Source organism: Lotus japonicus, chromosome 1, assembly GCF_012489685.1.
Source record: "Lotus japonicus ecotype B-129 chromosome 1, LjGifu_v1.2".
NCBI classification, from domain to species: domain Eukaryota; kingdom Viridiplantae; phylum Streptophyta; class Magnoliopsida; order Fabales; family Fabaceae; genus Lotus; species Lotus japonicus.
In genome coordinates this window covers 45072053-45088816 of record NC_080041.1, presented here as the reverse complement: position 1 = coordinate 45088816, position 16764 = coordinate 45072053, and the positions used below count along the sequence as shown (strand labels likewise).

General features: G+C 34.2%; 1 long non-coding RNA gene across 1 annotated transcript; it reads left to right on the top strand.

Moving 5' to 3' along the window:
• The first annotated feature begins 9204 nt into the window (after nt 1-9204).
• LOC130731857 (uncharacterized) lies at nt 9205-10925 on the top strand. The gene is made up of 3 exons (XR_009016854.1): nt 9205-9495; nt 10064-10140; nt 10731-10925. It is a non-coding gene; the product is annotated as an uncharacterized LOC130731857 (long non-coding RNA).
• The last annotated feature ends 5839 nt before the right edge of the window (nt 10926-16764 follow it).

Sequence of the window (16764 nt, the reverse complement as noted above, 5' to 3'; positions counted from 1 at the left end):
TGGAGTCAGAATGGGCAATGCAGAGGCTTTGAACCATCTCCAGTTCGCGGACGACACACAACTTTTCTGTGAAAAAGATGATAAGCAACTTGAACTCCTATGTCATGCTCTCTTTGCTTTTCTGTTTGCTTCGGGGTTGAGACTTAATATGGCAAAATCTGTTCTCATTGGCTGTAACATGGAAGTATCAGAGGTTGAAAGAGTTGCTCAGATTTATGGGTGGACAGTGGGATCTCTACCTATCACCTATCTTGGAGCACCTCTTGGTGGAAACCCGAGAAGATTGGCCTTTTGGGATCCAATGATAGACAAGTTGAGGAAGAAGGGTAGATCATACAATTCTAAATATATATCCCTGAGTGGAAGGTTGACCCTTTTAAAGGCTGCTCTGAATTCTATACTTGTGTATTGGATGAGTCTATTTAAGGCACCGAAAAGCATTATTCTGGAAGTGGAGAAAATATACTGGGCATTTCTATGGGGGAGAGAAGAAAGAGGAAAGAAAATTGTGTGGATCCCGTGGGAACTAGTATGCAAGTCAAGAGACAAAGGGGGTCTTGGATTGGGGCATCTAGCATGAAAAAACAAAGCTCTATTACTGAAGTGGGCTTGGAGGTATGGCTCAGAGTCGAATTGCCTGTGGAGAAGGATCATTGCAGGAAAATATAAGTGGAACAGCAAGATACTTCTTCTACACTCAGTTCTGGAAGAGGGAGGGGTTTTTTCAGCTATCTTGAAAGACATTTGCTCTATTCTAAAGGAAAATTCTTTGTTAGCCCTGGGATTCAAGGATCAATTGCTGTGTGGAATTGGTGATGGGGAGAACACCAGATTCTGGCTAGACATTTGGATTGGAGACAAAACCTTGGCTGCCCAATTCCCTCGTATTTTTGCATTATGTACAAACAAAACAACTTTCATATCTGAAATTGGCATGTTTGTAAGAAACAAATGGCTGTGGGACATTCCATTTAGGAGGGATTTTTTGGGTTGGGAACTGGAAACATACTCTGAATTCAGGCACACTATCAATTCCAGAATCCCAGCAGTCAATGCTAAAGACTACTTAATTTGGTGTGGTAGCGGAAATGGCTATTTCACGGTTAGAAAGCTATGCTCTTGGGTGGATGAAAATGTTCAAGAAGAGGTAAACTTTAAGGTCCCTGAGCAGGTTAGGAAAGCAATCCCACCGAAGGTTTGGTTATTGTGTTGGCAAGCTTGCCATAATAAGGTGGCATCAAAGATGAATCTGTGGAGGAGAGGTGTCATTAATGAAGAGAACAGATTATGCTGTTTATGCAATCTTGGTGAAGAATCTTGTGACCATCTCTTTTTGCTTTGTCCGTTGGTAAGCAGCATATGGTATAGCATAATTAGAAATGAAGGCATATCTTGGTCAATCCCAAATTCATTACTGGCACTTTTTGAAGAATGGAACAATATTACCACAGGATTAGATTCCACAGTTTGGTCCTTCATCCCCTTCTCTCTGGTATGGTCCCTATGGATGGAGAGAAACAACATTATTTTCAGAGGCAGGAGGGTGCAAATGCAAGAGGTGGAAGATTTTTATGCTTTGAGAACAGCTTGGTGGGTAAAAAATGTTTGGAAAAATTGCCCTTTTGATTCTGATCAGATTGCTCTGAACCTGAGAAATATCAAACTACCTGCTTCCCACTCAATCCCTAGACAGATTGCTTGGCTACCACCTGACATTGGGGTGCTGAAATGTAATGTAGACGGTGCATCTAGGGGAAATCCTGGTATCAGTGGGATAGGTGGAGTGATTAGGAATTCTGATAAGAAATTTATGGGATACTTTGCAATGGGAATTGGTTATGGATGGGCCTATGAAGCAGAGGTAAAAGCAATATTACAGGGACTACTATTCTGTCAGCAGTTCCTATTCAGGAATGTCATTTTAGAAAGTGATTCTACAATTGCTATAGGCCCTGGAAGCTGATGAATGAACTGAACCAAATCGACCTATTGATGACTGAGATTAATTGCTTGGGAATTCGTCATACCTACAGAGAAGGTAATATAATTGCAGATTATTTAGCAAACAAGGGCTGTGAAATTCAGGATCCCATATGGGAGCTTGTAGAGGACAGGAGGGGCGCGAATGTGGAAAGCATCTAGTTGTGTCTTTGTTTTACATAGGATTGTTTTCCCTTGTATCCTGGATGTTCCTTTTTGCTTTTGTGGAAGTTGTGTTAGGGCAATGTTGGCTCTAATGCTGCGTTCCTTTCTACCTTGTACTATGATCCTTTTTTTAATATTAATCTTCATCTTTCAAAAAAAAAAAAAATTATTCAATTTGTATATATTTTATTAAAAACAACATTCAATACGATGCTATAACTAATAAAATAGGGTTAGGAATAACAAAGTGAAGTATGCAACTTTAGATGACACTATGTCAGAGAACTATATCATTGTTGATTAAATAACAAAACTACATGCATATGTATACAGTAACAAACACTGAAGTTGTTAAATTCTAGAGTGCAGTCCACAATATAGAGGAGGCAAATCCAAGAAAAGAAAGGTGAGCAATAACAATGATCACAATTCAATAAAAATATCATAAAAATTAATTAATACTCTAAAAATACCTGAGAATGACACGTGGAATTTTTTTATGAGAATTAACGTGAGAATGACACGTCACTAAGAATTAATCTGGTGCTGACACGTCATGCTAGAAGTTATTGTTTTCTAATCTCAACTAGTGCTTTTTACCCGCGCGTTGCACGGGGAATATGTCTATTATATTTGATACATCGATTCATATTTTAAATTATAAATATTTAAGATGCTAAGAATGTAAGAATAATCATAATAAAGATGTAGATATTTAAAGAGCACAAATTTTGAAAAACACAGAAGTTAATAAACTAAAAACTTTAATTTTTGCATATGTGAGGTATAACTGAATTTTGTTTGTGAAGATGTATACTCGTGTTGCATAAAGGGTAATGTTTTTGTGTTTTAGATATATAACAATACATAAATATATAAATATTTTTTAAATTATTAAAAATACACTTAAGTTATAGAAAATGAATTATTTTTTTTTAACTCGTACAAATTTTCATTTTCATGTAAAATGTTTCTCCCCGTGAGATCTCGTAACTCTAATTTGTTAGCACTAATAAATTCAGGTCATAATTTTATAGTACATATGTATTAATATTTTGTATTCCTCTTACTTTTCTTATTATCAAATTATTATAGTTATATACTTATATAAATATACACTCTTAAAATTTTGAAAATAATACTAAAGTTAATTATATTAAATTTATTCTATTAAAATAATATCAATTAATTAGTTTAGAATATAATGATTGTATAAAAAAAAGTATAATGATACTTTTTATATAAAACAAAATCTCACGTAGATAGCATTATAGTACTTTAAAATTAAAACATACAATTGAAAATTATACGCAAATACAAACAACAACCGCTTTTAGGTTTCAGAGCAGACTTAAATGCAAATCATCTTACTCAATGGATTCTCATTTATCAGAGAAACAAAATCTTATAAATTTCATAAATCAATATAGAAGGGGAAATTCTAGTGTTTTTTTACCCGCGCGTTGCACGGGGAATATGTCTATCGTATTTGATACATCAATCAATTATTTGATTATTTAAAATATATTAAACAACATATGAAATAGAAGGGTCTCAAATGCTAAGCAAAGTGGACCAAAAGACTTGTCATCTAAGCCTGATTAAGATCAAGATGAAATCGTTTCACATTCTTCATGAACATGAAAACAATGACACAAATAATAGATATAAGGAATCACCAATAAAGCAAACGATAAACACATATTATGGAAAAAAAAGGATGTGATAGTAACACTAATCAGGATTGTAAAAGATAAATCATAAAGTATGACATCATTTTGTGTTTATACCAAGTCATCCAAGTTTGAGTCAATATTGCAAGGTACCTACAAAATTTATGAAATATATAGGAATTTTTTTTTTGGTTTGTTTGCTCTGTCCTGTTTTCTTTCCGGCACTTTCTAGGTTTTCCTACCTTTCTGTCTTTGGGTTTCTTCTGTTTGGTTTTTGTCTGGCTCGATCTTTGGGTGTACTTTCGGGTTTTTTCCGCCGGTGTTGGTTGGTTTGTATTTCCTGCTTAAGAGTTTGCTCTCAAGCCTTTTGATATTATATATATTTATCTTTCAAAAAAAAAGTTTGACTTTTTTATTAGTAGTTTGTCAACACTACTTTAGTTGCATATAATAATAAAATGTGTAAGAAATATATATTGATTCGTCTACTTAAAATTTGTCTTCTAAAGGAGAAGAGCCGAAATATATAGGGAGTTTATGATCTTTTATAGTATATCAAGTAACAATTTTGTGTCTAAGGGTGATGACTGTCCTATTACCACAACGTGATTCCACCCTTAGTACATTCATTAAAAAATTATTCTTTTTTTAAAAATGGAAGAAATAGCACGTGATTCTTTTTCTAAAAATTCAACGTGTCAATACATTAGATAACAACTGTGATTCTGTTACATATTTAATTTAAAAAAAAGTGATTATTAAACAATAGATGAAATAGAAGAGTCTGAAATGCTAAGGAAAGTGGACAAAAAAGAATCACCAATAAAGTAGATGATAAATACATATTAATCATGGAAAAAAAAAAGAACGTGATAGTAGCACAAATCTGAATTGTGAAAGATAAATCATAAAGCATGACCTCATTTTTTTTATTTCAAGTCATCCATGTTTGAGCCAATATTGCAGGGTGCCTACAAAATTTAAGATATATATATCAGACTTTGTACATACTTGTTTTAATCAATAAAGAATTATTTCATTGTAAGGGAAAATAGAACGAACCTTAAACCGACAATAATATTTTTGCATCAGATGTTCATCAACTTATAAGATGTCATAGACATCATGTTAACAATGAAATAAAGTTAGGTCACTTAGAAGTCAGTTTGTATTAAAAAAACTATTAAGATAAAAAATTAAACTAACCACTCATATGTTCTCAAAAACTTCTTGGTAGACAACATTGCGCTTGGAGTTTGAAACTACCCCTTGTTTATCCCCTAGTGTTTTTTACCCGTGCGTTGCACGGCAAATTGATTGTTGGAGTTGACATTAATAAAAAATATAACAAAATGTGATGAGTATAGAGAAATACGTGTGGTATAGAGTAAATTATATAAGTTGTTTGTATGAGAGCTGTGATAGTAGAGAAAGAATGACGTAGATTCTCTCCCATCGTTGGGTTAAATAGAGAATAAGAGAGGGAATTAGTTTGCCATGAATCGACATTTAAATAAAAATAAAAATATCAAAATATAAAAACAATGATAGGCTTAATAAATTAATAAGATTACTCCCTCCCAATAACCAAAAAACTTAATAAGATTACAATTGGAAAGCTAAAAAAATTGATCAAACTTTGTTCTATGTCTACTCAAAATGAGAAGATTGAAAAAATACATTGGACCCACAAAATCTGCCCCTTTATCTCTCATCCCTTGCCAATCAAACACACTAACTCTTATCTCTCTCTCCTCTATTTCTCTCTTCTCTTTCACTACCATATCAAACAAAGCATTAGAGAACCTAGTTGAATAGTTTAGCAAGGCTATAACAAAATGGCATAGGAGTTCTTGGAAAATAATTTTAAAATTTCTTTAAATTATTTTTCAAATCTTATCCAATATAGCTTTTGTTTGAAAGTAACATATCCACTTCATTAGCATTCTTTGTGTGCAATCACCCTCCTCTCTCTCTGTCTCTCTATTCTCCTGCCTACAACTCATTTCCTTCTTCTAGCTTCTCATACCTTATTTCAAGTAGTGCCTTGATTTCTTTAAGGCATTTGATTCAAATTAGCCTAATTGAACCAACCAAAACACATAAAGAATAAAATTAAAAACAGACACATAAGTAGCTTCAAACCAATACATTAATCTTATGAATCAAATGCTAGACATAAAGAACTTTTAACTAAAAAGATTCATTCTCCTACCTCAGAAATTAAAAGCATTAAGCCACATGTTTTTCCTTCCCAAACTCTATCTCGAGCCTTTAATGTACTTCAACAATTCTTCTCTAATTTTTTTTTGAAATCTCCTGCATTCTTCATTCCTTAGCATAGTCTGAGAAAACAAATCATAATATGTCTTAGATCAAGAAAATCATTTCAACCTACAATATTATATCAAGAAACTAATTTTGGAGCAACACACGTAGGTAGATTGGCGGAACCATCACCTATAACCCGAGTCAAAATAAGATTAGACATAAACAAAACTATGCAAAGAAGGAATTTGAAGAGGAAAAGGGAGAATGCTCACCACTTTTTCCGGCCAGCTCTCCAATTGAGTCATGGAACGTGACAAAGAGGGGAGTCGAAGCCATCATTATAAATTTAGTAAGGAGTAGTAGTAAATCTTCTTTCAAAATATAATTTATTTAAATCTTAGATAATTAGGGAAAATCTTTTAAAATTCAGGTTTCAAGATAAAATAGCACAACATAAGAGAGGCTATCTAACAAATTGACAATAAAAACAAAACAAAATCTTTAAAAAATATTTAATAAAAATACGATAAAAATTCGGATTTTTTTAGAGTATTAATTAATTTAAGATAAAAATAAACAACCTAAATCCTAATTGATTTATACTCTAAAAATAACTCTAAAATAGAATAAAATATTTCCTGTAGAATCACATACAAAGGAGAATCAGAAAACATAAAAAACAAATCAAAATATTGCAAAATTCCATATAGAATATAAAATGGACTCACCATCCATGGCTTCCAAAGAATCTCTTTTGGTGGAATATCTATAAAAAAAAACCTGAAGAAAAGAATTTGAAATTAGCATGGCAAGTGATGAACGAAATTGACCTTGAAGTCAAACATGAGTGAATGAAAGTTAAAGGTAAAGTAAAATAAAATTGAAAAAAACCATAACATATTATGCAAGCAAAGGAAGAAAATAATTTGAAACCTCCATCTGCAACCTTCCCAATCAGTCCAAGGCAGCAAATCGGAGGGATGCGATTGCAAGTCGATGGCAAAGTGGTTCCGTTGAGAGATGAGACGATTTTGTGGGGGTGGTTCCGTTCAGTGGAGAGATGAGATGAAAATTGCATGGAGGAGATGAATTCCATGGAGGAGATAGTGGAGGTAGGCAGGGTTTTAAGAGGGTTTTTGCTGATGGGATGTATTATTGATTTAAATCACTTATCACAGATTTTATATTAAGATAAAATCATGAAATAAACAACATAAATCCTAATCAAATCTAAAATTAAAAAATGTACCAAATAAATATAGATAAAAACTATCAAAATCTAGCAAATCACAATAAAAACTCATAAAATCAGGAATTAATTAAAAATCCGAAAATTCAATAAAAATACCATAAAAAAATAAATAATAATATAAATTAAGATAAAATACAGAAATAAACAACATAAATCCTAATCAAATCTAAAATTTAAAAAATGTACTAAATAAAAATAGATAAAAACTATCAAAATCTAGCAAATCACAATAAAAACTCATAAAATCCGGAATTAATTAAAAATCCGAAAATTCAATAAAAAATACCATAAAAATTAATTAATACTCTAAAAATAAATCAAAAATAAATTAAGATAAAATCAAGAAATAAAAAACCTAAATCCTAATCAAATCTAAAATTTAAAAATGTATTTTTTTATTAAGGAGAAATAAGGTAAGGAAAAATCAGGGCACATGTGGCAAGTGGGGCCAAGGAGAAAGAGCTTACATGTAAAATATTAGGTGAGAATTAATCTAGGAGCGACTCGTCACTAACTTGGCATGTGAGAGCGACACGTCATGCTAGAAGTTGTTCTTTTCTAATATATATAAAATTTAAAAATGTTCTAAATAAATATAGATAAAAACTATCAAAATCTAGCAAATCACATTAAAAACTCATAAAATCCGAAATTAATTAAAAATCCGAAAATTCAATAAAAATACCATAAAAAATAATTAATACTCTAAAAATAAATAATAATATAAATTAAGATAAAATACAAAAAAAACAACATAAACCCTAATCAAATCTAAAATTTAAAAATGTACTAAATAAAAATAGATAAAAACTATCAAAATCTAGCAAATCACAATAAAAACTCATAAAATCCGGAATTAATTAAAAATCCGAAAATTCAATAAAAATACCATAAAAATTAATTAATACTCTAAAAATAAATAAAAAATAAATTAAGTTAAAATCAAGAAATATAAAACCTAAATCCTAATCAAATCTAAAATTTAAAAATGTATTTTTTTATTAAGGAGAAATAAGGTAAGTAAAAATCAAGGCACATGTGGCAAGTGAGGCCAAGGAGAAAGAGCTTACATGTAAAATATTATGTGAGAATTAATCTGGGAGCGACACGTCACTAACTTGGCCTGTGAGAGCGACACGTCATGCTAAAAGTTGTTCTTTTCTAATATATATAGATAGATAGATAGATGAGATGAGATGAGATAAGACTAATAATAAACTAATCTAACAAATAACAATAAAAACAAAACAAAATCTTAAAAAAATATATTTTTATGTAGATACTAATCTAAAATAGAGAAACAAATATAGATAAAAAACTACCAAAATCTAGCAAATCACAATAAAAACTCATAAAATCCTGAATTAATTAAAAATCCGAAAATTCAATAAAAATACCATAAAAATTAATTAATACTCTAAAAATACCTGAGAATGACACGTGAAATTTTTTTTAAGAAAATTAACGTGAGAATGACATGTCACTAAGAATTAATCTGGTGCTGACACGTCATGTTAGAAGTTGTTCTTTTTTAATATATATTGATATTGATATTGATATTGATGATTGATGATTGATATTGATATTGATATTGATATTGATTAGTAACCAAAAAAACTAAAATTATTAATGTACCAATATTTTTATCTACATTATTTTTAATCTTGTCGGCACTGTGTTTGCCCGACTTATGTATATTTTAATCCTTAATTTTATTCAATTAATTGTGTAATTAAAAATCATAAAAAAAGAAAAAAAAGAAAAAAAGAAAATTAAAATGAAAAAATAATAAATTAAATAATTCAGAAAACTCAAAAAATAATAAAATAGTAAAAAACGAAAATAAATGAAAAAATAAAAATTTTAAAAAGGTCATATAAAAAAGATTAAGAATTAAATATAATTAATAGAAGGTTTTGGAACACAATCAACAGTTGATTCTAAAAATTAATATAAAGATTCTAGAAAATAATAAATGTAATTCTAAGAAATGAATAAATCTAATCAGATTTCATCATGAAATACACAGGTGAAATTTTGAAACAACTAACCTAGGAGAACGATTATAAATAAAGGAGGATTGGTGGTGGAAAGACACGTTCAGAAGGAGAGCAACAAGTAGGGGAAGAGAAGGAGCTGTCGTTTGACAAGAAGGTAACCATATTTGCCTTCTCTATTTTCTATTTGTTTTGCTTGTGACATAGTGAATCCATGTTTTAAATGGATGGCAATATAATTTAGTTGTTATAACATAATGGGTCTTGTTTTGAATGAATACATGAAAATTTTAAGCTCCGAATGATAAAAAAACATGATAATTTTAAGCATTCACCTTCGCATGTCCAATGTGTGAAAGTGTTAAATTTCGTTTAAGTAAATTAAATGTCCTTTGATTAATATTTTATGTTTATTTTACTTCCTTCCTATGTAGCCAAAAAAAATTCTTTTGAAACGTGGAAGTTGTTAGAAAATCCAAACGATTCTAGTAAGAACAAATGAGTTTGTTTTTTAATGGGTCTGGGTGTAATAATTATTTGATTTTGCAATGAAAAAGTTTGTTTGTAAAAAATAATTAAATATCTTTATATTCAAATTATCATTGTTATTAACCTTCTTTTCCTTTAATTTGGTTTGGAGTTCATGCATCAAACAATGACTCTTGGTCAGCAATATCTTGAGCTCCGACTGTGTATATATGATTCTCATGGTGTTCAATGTGCAGATACTTAAGCTCCTCATGGGTTGTAATTCTAGCAAAAGTAACTCTGAATCTGATGCAGAACCAACAGGACCCAGCAGGTATGAATTAAAAGGCCGAGAACATGTTTTACAAATTTGACATTATAAGTTCAACCATTGTTCTATTTGACTTCTTCAATTTGGCATGGTATTTTGTAATAAAGCGTCAATTGTTTAAAACTATCCATCAAGTGACTAGTTAATTTCAAGATGGTATTAATTAATATAACAAGATCTATTTGGCGTGACTATTAGATAAACTGTGTTTGATTTTTCGTTAGGTAAAATAAGTTTTGGATAAAATAGACATTGGTGAGTCATTTTGAGGAATTGATTTCAGCCTCAAAATTAATCATGTGAGAAGCTAGAGGTAGTAGCTTTCACGTTGGACATAATCAATTATGAGATCAACTTAATTTCACAACATTATCTTACAAAAGTCACTTTTTCTTAAATGGATTCAATCATAGATTTTGCTTTACTTTCATCTCACTTCAACTTAATTTTGCTGTAGTCAAATTTATCCAAAATCAATTGTGAACACTGCTCCAAACACCGATTCACATACATACATTGGCCAGTAAACCTTATAATATCAACTATATATTCCTGTGATTCTAATGAAAAGTTGTTCAATATTTGCTTAATAGGATTTGTGCTGGCTGCAATACTGAGATTGGGTCTGGCCAGCCATATAAGAGTAGTTTGAATGCATACTGGCATCCCAAATGCTTCCACTGCAGAGCTTGCAACAGAAGAATCACAAAAAATGAGGTGATGCGAGATTATCTATTTCCAAGCCAAATTGCACACGTTCATGCTTGATCATTTCCTCTATTGGCTTGTGTTACTTATACATGTTTATCCTTTGCTTTGTAGTTCGTAACATGTGGAAGAAACCATTTCCATAAAACATGCTATGTGAATGACCACCATTCAACTTGTGATGTTTGCAAGGACTATGTAAGTATTTCACCTCAATTACCTTACATTCTTATTACCAAATTGCAATAGTGGTTTGTTTGATTTCCCTTTCCTATGTAAAACTGGAAGGAAGTATTCTATCATAATCACCTTCAATTATTCAGATTGTGCTATATATTTATCTTCTGTATTACAATATAGTCAATGAGAATTAGATTATCCTCTCATTGAAAAATCTCTATTTTCTCTGTTGAACTTCTGCAGAACTAAACTTCATGGAACAACTGCATCTGCTCCAGAAACCGAGAACATAATTTACAGGGATCAAGCTATTTAGTTTCTATATTTATTTATGGCTTTTTATTAGGAATTATTTATTGTTATTTAGGGATTCTCGTTTATCTTTTTTCATTTGAGTAGTATTGTAACAGCTGATAAGGGTATTTGTGGTTTCATTAGACGAATAAATTTCATTTTAAGCATAATGGAAGCTTGTGACTATTATACATGCGATTGAGTTTTCTTCTATAAATAATTATCTAATATTTGAGTTAGAAGAACACGCTAGCCTAGAATAGTAATCTATACTTGGACTGTTCTACATCAATTATATTTATATATCTTTACCACAGTTTTTTTATGACAAGCAAAAATATATCATTACGAACCTAAACGTACAACTTCCGGTTTTGAGAGGTATATCTTAGCAAGATGTTATACCTCTCAAAACCGGAAGCTAAGATATGGAAGCTAGCAGGCCATTCATTGGAAAGGAGAAGTGAAGGAAAGATAAAAACTGATCAAGAAAATTGGAAAGTCCCACTGTTGCATGTCTCTGCAACAAGCTTCAACACTTTTGTGGGAACATGATCAGCCACAAACTCAGCAACACCACATATCACCTTCATCCTCCAACACCAAAACCCCCACCATTTGTGGGACTTGCCCAGCCTTTTTGTTTGTTTTTTTGCAGTATGTGTTAAAGTATATCCAGCCCATATAGTTCTATCTGCATCTTTTCTTCTATAGTTTTTTATTTAATTTATTTTTATATAATCTTAGAATCATGAAAACAAAAAAGAAAATTGTTCAAGGTAGCAAAATCAACTTCTCTGTAATCACTAATTATTGATTCAAGATAGCTTGTGCAATATGCTCCAGTTTTAATTATAAAAAAATTGAAAACACCTTGATGAGAAAAGCATAAATAAAATGCACAAGTTTTTAAATAAAAAATTTATGATAACGGAGTAGGAATATTTTTTTTCTTAAAGCAAAAGGATATAATATGGGTAAATAGCCAACTTGGTCCCTGAATGTGTCAGCCGCCTTCATATTGGTCCCTAAACTTTGAAAATGTCTCACACGGTCCCTGAATGTGACAAAACTCCTTCACGTTAGTCCCTGGGTTAAAAAACGTTGACGGACGTTAACGAAAATGCTGAGTTGTCACATTAAACGCCACTTAGATATCAATTTAGTCCCTAATGTTATCAACCTAATGTCAATTTAGTCCCAAACAGTTGAAAAGTCAACTTCTTTTCTCTATGTCACCTTTTCTTTCTCTCTCGGACTCTCCCCCACTCATCTCTCTCTTCCACCACCACCACAACACCCTTCTCCCACCCCCCTCTCTCTCCACCACCACCCTTCTCCTCACCCACCAACACCTCCACCACCCTTTTCCTCCTCCAACCTCCCTCCCCCAACACCACCACCACCAGCACTCTTCTCTCACTCCTCTCCTCCTCCCAAGTAGATAAACCTATAAAAAATTATTGACTTCTTCTTCTTCTTCACTTTCCATCGCCATCTCTTCCTCCCATCTCCATCTCCATCTCTTCTTCTTCTTCTTCACTCTCCCCACACTCACCAATCACCACCACCACCATGATGACAACCCGCTTCCCAAACATCAAACCTCTCCCCATTTTCCTCTCCCTCTTCTTCCTCACCGTTCACTCCCAACCAACCTCACCAGACGCCGCCGCATTGCTCACCCTCCAAACATCCCTCGACCCGTCGGAGTCTCTCGGGTGGTCTGGCCCGGACCCATATACATGGACCTGCGTCGTCTGCTCCGAGGAAAAACAGGTCACCCGATCCAAATCGGTTGCTAGAGCCTCCATGGAACCCTCCCAAACAGCACCACTCTCCAAACCCTAACCGAGCTTGAATGCTTGGAGATCTAGTTGAACAACATCTCAGGTCCTCTTCCTAGCCTCAACGGGTTGAGCTCCCTGCAAGTCCTCATTCTCCGCAACAACCGCTTCACTTCCATCCCCAAGGATTTCTTCGGCGGTCTCATGGAGCTTCAGTCTGTGGAGATCGGCAACAACCCCTTCCAATGGTGGGAGATTCCAGAGAGCCTCCGTGACTCGTCATCGCTGCAAAACTTCTCCGCCAACTCCGCCAACATCACCGGGAATTTCCCAGATTTCCTGGCCTGACCCACTTGCATTTAGCCTTCAATGGTCTTGAAGGTGTGTTGCCTTCGAGCTTTGCTTCATTGCAGCTCCCTGATGTTTTAGCAGAACATGACTTCGCTGACCCAGGTGTGGCTGCTCCTTGGAGGATTTGAGCTTGACCAATAACCTGTTTCAGGGGACCGGAACCCAAAGGGGTGAAGGGAGAGATGGGTGAGGGGAGAGAACTTTGAATTTTTCAACGGTGGGAACTATACTGACGGTGGAAAGAATGTCCAAGTGGCACTTAACGTGACAACTCAGTATTTCTGTTAACATCCGTCAACTTTTTTTAGCCCAGGGACTAACGTGAAGAGGTTTTGCCACATTCAGAGATCGCGAGAGGCATTTTAGAAGTTTAGGGACCAATATGAAGGCGGCTGGCACATTCAGGGACCAAGTTGGCTATTTACCCGATATAATATATATGAATAGAAAGTGTTGAGAAACAACCTCTCTCAACATGGGTAAAGTAACCTAGTAGCATAAAGCTGGCAAAAACTTTGCCACTATAGCCAAGCTCGTTTATAGTCAAATTTGTGAATGTTATTTTTCTTAATAAAAAACAAAAAAAACAAATAATTATAAATGATTAAAATTTGCTAGGGGTAAAACAAAAGGTTAGAAAGCTAACATAATTTGCATAATTAATTAGGGGTGACCGTTTTATAAACGAGCGTTGTAGGATTCCCGTATTTTTCTTATGTGTAATAGACTCTCATATCCTGATCTGCTTTCAAAGACCTTTCTCCTTTGTGGGTTTTCGAATGTTATCCATGTAAATAAATATTGTTGGCGACTCTTCTGCTTTTACGCTTCTTATGCGTCGTCCCCCCGCAACCCAAGTTGCGACACTGGTTTGTTTGTGAATGGGGCAATACATTGCTTCTCTTCCCTTGTTGAAGTGTTTGAGCTTTCTTCGGATGACAATGGTTGTTGGTCTGTCTTGTGAAGTGGGTGTTCAGGGCCTAGGTGTCGGGCCTAAAGCAGCTATTAGTTTTCCTAAGCGGCGAGACCGACCTAAAAAGTTTGACGGAGGGCCTTGTGTTAGTGGCTTGGTCGTTGATACAGGGGAAGGTTGTGACACCCCGATTTCGGTGGCGTCACTTTAGTAACCAAAATAAACTTAATGCGGAAAACGTAAATAATTTTTTTTTTATGACAACTAAGACTGAAATAAATAAAACCCAAATGCGAAAGGTAACAGAACTAATACACAATACATATAACATTCCCCGCTGTAAGTAGCGACCTCGTCACGAGTAACCTCCAGTGACGGAATGTAGAAAAATGTAACGCCCGTAGGCAAAATGTACAATCCCCTAAGTGATAGGTCAAGTGTCAGCAACACAAGCCCTCAAAAATAAGAATAAGTCAGAGCTAGGACACTAACACCCAACCTTAATAGACTCTAATCACCCATCCCCCATACTTCCATCATCGACTCCCATCTGGTCATGCATGAAGTCCGGGTCCACGTCGAAGGCTCAATAGTAGTCATTTCGCTCCGGGTCTTCCCCGAATGACGAAGAATCCATGGACGACATCTGACAAAAAGGGCATACATAGCCCCCCAAACACAGGTAGCACGTGCAAGGGTCAACTTACGGAATATAGGATAGAGAATACAAGACACCAGATAAAGTATAAGGGGTATATATATATATATGTTGTCTACATACATATAAGTTCTGCATTGTCTACCCTAAGGTTTAAACATAGCATGTTATCAAATCTCTAGTACAATTCCATCATCAAAGCACATAACGATATCTATCAACATCTACTCATCAAAACACATAACGATGTTTATCAACATCAACTCATCAAAACACATAACGATGTTTATCAACATCAACTCATCAAAACACATAACGATACAATTAGAGTGCATGATATGTCAATGCAACGTCACTCTTGACGGTTCCAGAAAGAATAGGTTGGGCACGTTTGAGTTGGTCCTAACACTGGCATTGTGTCGACCATAACCCCGGAGTGTCACTTACAACCTTGACATAGCCGGATCAGTCCTAACCCTGCGGGTCAACTTTTCCCTCCGCTATGCCCGACAATCAACAGGTCGATCCTAACCTCACGGTCGATCATATCCCCCGTCGATGTCCGAATTACCCGAAGGTATAAACTGTACCCGAAGGTATAAACTGTACCCGAAGGTATAAACTGTACCCGAAGGCATAAACTGTACCCGAAGGTATAAACTGTACCCGAAGGTATAAACTGTACCCGAAGGCATAAACGGTATCTCATGATGATCTCCAAATCATCCGACTCATCTCTATCCGATGGTCAACACTGCTCAACGAGCAAAGAGCATCAACATGCTCGGAAACTACCCGTTTCCCGGCTCATCTCTCAGATAGCCCAACAACACAACTGCTCCCAGAGCACAAGAGTATCGACATACTCAAAACCCCTCAATATCTCAACACTTGGATCCGACGACACTTCTCGTTTTCCAAAACTAAGATTCGACTCCTAAGCTTCCTTCGAGATTATTATCATTACTTAAAGATTTAGAGGTTGTTAAAGGTCTTATGAGTTTTCTTCACAAAATAATATCCTTTTAGCCTTATCGCAATTCTTATAAGTTCTCGGGATCTCCAAATCCCCAAATGACTCCAGAGAATGTCTCGATCCATAAAACACCATAACAAGGCCCGAATCTCATTCGTCCTATCAAACTTTCCCCAAAACTCTCAAAATAAAATCGGCATGACCTGCCCGCTATTCTCACTATTCAGAAACTCAGATTTCATTGCTAAAGCATAAATAACTCAGCACCATCAATCAACATGTCATATATCAACATAATAAGCAATAACCACATAGCACTTAGCATATAAGGCATGCACCACACATCCTAGATTACCCACATAGCACATAGCATATAATTCAATCTCAAAAACAGTCAGTAGATGAATCATCTACATTGTCAGCCGAAGCCTCAGAAAACATTTTCCCAATCATACACAAACAAGTGCATAAACAGTAAATCAAGTCGAATGCGTCGACACCTAAAGCATTAGCTAGTAAGGTAAGTTGCCCTTACCTCTAGTTATTCCAGCGTTCTCCTCAAACGTTCCTTCACAATGAGCTCCTTGATCTTCAGGAAATTCTTCAAAAGAACCTTTAAAGTAAAACCACAGAATTCTATCAAAATCTATCGGAAACTAAGCTATCAATGCTCACTAAGGTTACACGAAGTAGTTCATACTCCGAGGTACGATAATCTAGCGCGAAAGGACAAGTTTTCGGAAAAGGAATTTTCCCCCTC